We start from the raw sequence: 5,217 nt of genomic DNA, 5'->3' as shown, positions 1-5,217 counted from the left end.
GAAGGCTGGGGGTGCACAAGAAGCTGGGAGGGGGCACAGCCAGGACAGCTGACCCAAACTGGCCAAAGGGATATTCCACACCATATGATGCCATGTTCAGCATATAAGCTGGGGGGAGTTGGCCGGTGGGCAGCGACCACTGCTCGGGGACTGGCTGAGCATTGGTCAGTGGATGGTAAGCAATTGCGTCATGCATCACTTGCTTTTTATATTCTTCTATTATTAGTATTAGTATTACTACTATTTTACTTTATTTTATTTCAATTATTCTTATAATTGTTCTTATCTCAACCCACGAGTTTTCTTACTTTTAGTCTTCCGATTCTCTCCCCCAACCCACCGGGGTGGGGGGAGTGAGTGAGTGGCTGTGTGGTGCTCAGTTGCTGGCTGAGGTTAAACCATGACAGCGTTCTTTCTTCTTCAAAAGCTCAGTCAGATGCCTGATCACAGCCAGCAATTATTCAAGCAGATAAGTCAAGATTTTGTCGTTAGTGGAGACAGTAATAGAACTGCATTGATTAATGTAATTAAGTGTAATCCAACATTCAGACTTGCAGTCTGAGTTGGCAATAGGTATTATTCACAGTTTTATTTTGTAAGAAGCTCCACACAAACATATTCTCTAAAAAAGATTAGAAGGTATTTTGCTGCTGGAGGTACTGACTCCTAGTGAGATAAAAAACAGTTGTTTTCATTATAGAGACAAACACAAATGCTGAATGTGTTGGAGTAAGGAAAGTTAGAGGTAATTCTCTTCTCTTTGGTGTCCTTACCATCCTCCAGCATAAGTGTCTCAGAACGTCACAAGTTTTAAGAGCAGAGAAGAAAGAGCACCCAAATAATTTGTTCTGTCTTCATATTTAACACAGTGATATGAGCAAAGCTTGCTTTTTAAAAGATAACAAAACTTGAGAATAAAAGAAGATAAGCCATATCCCTTAAAAAAAAATGGCAAATAATTTTCCCTCTTTCTTATGCTAAGGGGGCAGAATACTTATATTTTATTTTAATATAATCTAAGTACTAGTACAGAGACCTTCATTTCCCACCTCATTTAGGTGGCATTAGATGTGTGCCATCACAGAACCAACTGGAAACTGGCTGGCCTGGGTCATGAACACCACAGGATGCAGTGTTCCCCTGTGTAGTTACTGTTTGGATCCTCACAAATGTTGTTTAGGTTTAATGTGAGATGACAAATGTATGTTAAGCCCATGATGACTTCCCTTTTACTGTCCGAGAGACAGAATATAATGACTAATTTAGATAACTTCCTGTGCTTTAATTTTCTTTTCTCCTGAACACGTAGTTCCTCAGAATCCCATTTTCATGATCTTGTATTCATTGCGCAAATAGCCAGCAGCGGATATGTACAAGGAGATATAAGGTTTTACAGGATATAAGTGTATCTGCAGCTACAGTGAAAGAAGCCCTGGAGAATGGAAGGACGTTCAGCAGGACACTCCTCTGTCAGTGCAGTAAGGTGTTTCCAGTTTAAAGCTTTTTTTTCTTTGCAAAGGTGTATCTCCTCTGGGAGACCTGCATGGGGCTGTGGCATGGGGTGACACACTTTCCACGGCACGTAAAAATGTTTAATGGCTTAGAGTGTGCTCCTAGCAGCACTTCAGCTACTTGTAAGAGTGACTTCTAGGAAATTAAAATGAAAACCACTTTGGGATCTTCCAGTGTGAAAACCAAACTACATCATGATAAGATTATTTTTTTTTAAATTCCTCTGAACTGCCTTCTTTTTTTCAGTTAAATTCAAGAAGATAGAAGAGGAGTCTAAGCCAACATTTTAATGAATATAATTCAGAGGGCTAACAATAATTTCCTAAGGAGTGACAAAAGGATCAGAGCGTTCTTTAGTGACACTTCTCTGACTTAATGCTTTATTAGAGAAAAAAGGAATGGGAGACAATTCTAACAAAGGTCATGTAAATCAGCTCTTTAGGACAGGAACCAGCTATTTTAGTTACTTCAGAGGAGAAAATAAGTTATTGTCCTCTTAAATATACAGAAGAAATAGTAAGGTTAAATATTAGAAGGAAAGCTCAATAATGCCAGTGTATCAAATATTAGGTCAATGGTACTCATTGGAAAGGCAGAACATGGGATCACAGCGACTTGCATTATCCTTTTATTTCAAGCTAGACTTCATAACTCTTTATCAGAGATAAAGTATCAGTGGTTAAACTGGCTGTTATAGAGAACTGGCTGAACGGGCCTTTAAAATTCTTTTCAATTCTGAAATACAACAACTTTTCAATTCATATTATTTCAGGCTTCTCCTGTCCATCTCTCCTTTCACCCTGGGAGAAAAACAGTATTATTTCAGCCTGGGAAAAGTCTGCATTCGAGATTTCCTGACAATACTAATCATTCTGGAAGCTAGCAAAGTTCATTAAAAGTATTTAAGCAAATCATTCTTCCTTGTGATTTAACCTTATGCCTGAATTCCCATAAAATGATATATGTTCATTACCTGTGAAGGAGCTATGATGAATAGATAAAATAGATATTATCAAAAGAGATAAAACAGATTTTAAAAATTGATTTTATTTTTCTTTCATTATGATGATTCTCTATTTCACTCTCTATCCTTTTTCTGGGTATTCTTCCCCTTTCTTTCTTCTTTTTCTGTTCACTCTTGGCTACAATAGTTGTAGTGAGTAATAGTAACTCATGCTCTTTCAAAAACCACATGGTGTCCATGTGATGAATAAGGTGATTAAGAAAGTGATTGCAGCAACCGTTTTTGAGCATTTGTAGAATAAAATAACGTACCTTCTAGAAGACTGTGCTGTGTTAGCAATTCATATAAATGACTAGACATGCGGAATGTTGTTGAACTGGTATGTGGGAGATAAAACAGAGAAACGGATTAGACGAGTATTTACGGTGCCTGTGATTAGGATTGGCCTTCTTCCCAAAGAAATCAAATGCCTTTAATATTATTAAGAACAAATATTGTGCTGAAAAGGCAATAAATTTTGTTAACTGATCAAAGCAGATCTACATATTCAGATCTAAATGAAATATTTCATTTATAATCATCCCCTCTTTTCTCTAATTGCATATCCATTAATTTAGCTCTTTCTTATCACATTACTGAAAATGAGTTTGCCCATCCTTCTATCATCATTTGCAAGCAATTTGGTGAGGAAAGAATGCCTAAATTCTCTCGTTTGACTTACTGGATCCTTGGGCCTTGTTTTCATCAGGACAAAAAGGCATTTTCACAGTGTGGCAGCTGAAATACAGCAACTAATCCTAGTGAAGGAAAAGCGGCCTTGTAGCTGTTGTATGAGTTAATAGACCGTAGTAAAGAATGATAGGAAACTAAGCATATACCTTGAGCTGATATTCTGGTAAGAACTATTCATGTTACACCTGTGTTATCCCACGCTTTTCAGTGGCCATCATTAACAACTGGAGGTTTTGCCTTAGGTCACAACTAAGTGTCCACCATGGTAAACAAATAAAATAGCTAGACTGAAATAAAGCAAGAAAATGTATTTTCTCTGTTACTAGAAGATGAACTCCATCTCCTATGAAGGCAGAAAGACTTCCTTGCAAAATCATTAATACTCCTCTGGGATAAGTAAGTAAGTGGCCTTAGTTTTGTCAACCAGCTACCCATCTTCTCTTCAGATTGGTTCTCTAAGGTTTGATACCGTGATTTTTTTTTTCATTTGAACCTTTGTCTGAAGTGTTAAAATTTCAAAACTGAAATAATGAAGTCTGAGATATCAGCATCAATGCATTGACAATTAAAGTAACTTGTTAGATCATTTTGTACCCACGTACTATCTTTATGAGACTGTCATGGTCACAGATGACACCACTCACCAGCTTTGGACTGAATGGTTTCAACACAATGGATACACAGAAAACAGTCTCCTATTAACACTTAGGAACTTGGTAGCTAGAAATTTTCATTATCACAGTATTTATACCATCATTTGTATAACCTGGTATTTAATTAGTCAACTGAATTTTGCTGAACCTTAAAAATAATTCTGCCTTTATCATACTCTTAGCTTAAGCAACAGGAAACAACTGTTGCTGGGTTGTTGTTAGTATATGCTGCATATTTTAGTAATAATCATTTTCTGACACTTATGTTTAGCACAATTTTTTCCTCTTGCACAGAAAAGTGTTTATTCAGGGAAGGATGGCTAGAAACTGTAAGGTATCATTTATGGCTTCGTGCTGCTGTGAGCTGATCTCAGCTGGCCTTAAGGCTATACCAGGTAAGAACGCGGAGGACACAACTACACTGCCTTTCTGTGCCAGAGCCTTCCTTCACCGCAACTGGCAGTGACAGGGATGCTACCTAGAGCCGCTTTAAACTAGTTTTTCATTTGAAGTAGCTTTCTGCTAATTTGTACTGCCTCAAAAAATGAGCTGAAATGGAAAAGAGACCCTGTAACACACTGTCCAAAGATTATTAGCTAGCAATTAGCTAGCTGCCTGGCAGGTGTTTTTTAGGCAGACACATATACAAGGCTAACCAATTAGTTCTATCTAAATAACTAGTGACTTTGCAACTTGCAGTGATAGTGAGCAGCTGCCAGTGAGCCAGGATCTGGAGCTTTCAGCAAAGGCACACAAGGCTTCCATCCAATTAGTTATTTGAACCTGCCTCTCCAAGGGGTATTCTCAGGCGTACTTTCCTCTGTCTGTGCCATGGAAGCTGTTGCAGAAAATACCTGGATGTTCCCTGGAGTGTGGATCCTGGAGGATTTGGACCGGCTGGTTTTCATTGGCCATGTACTGAGAGAAGCCAATATCCCCAATGATAGATCAACATTCTTAATTACCTTAGGGCAATTAAGGAATCATGTGACTTGGGCTCAATCTGCAAGTATCCTCCCTTCCCACTCTTTCCTTAAAGGACAAGATCTTTTCTCCAGCAACATCCATTGATTCCCTCTGGTTCCCTGAATTTCTTTCTCTTTGACACTTATGCGTCTGCTTTCTACCATAAAAGCTCCCCACACTCCTTCCAGGAGTTACTTTCTAACTGCAGGCTACTTGCCTGACCCATCCTGCCATGCAGAACATTTTATTTCCTGGCGTTACCCAGTGGAGAGGAAGCCTCCAGAGAGTGCCACAGGAGCCAGGCAGCATCACCTAGGAATAAGCAACCTTCCTCCTTGCTTCTCAGCTAGACCTTTTTCACAGAAAACAATATACAGTAAATTGAAAACA

The sequence above is a fragment of the Aptenodytes forsteri genome, unplaced genomic scaffold (genome assembly GCF_000699145.1).
Source record: "Aptenodytes forsteri isolate BGI_AS27 unplaced genomic scaffold, ASM69914v1 Scaffold82, whole genome shotgun sequence".
NCBI classification, from domain to species: Eukaryota; Metazoa; Chordata; class Aves; order Sphenisciformes; family Spheniscidae; genus Aptenodytes; species Aptenodytes forsteri.
This window is presented reverse-complemented; position numbering follows the sequence as displayed.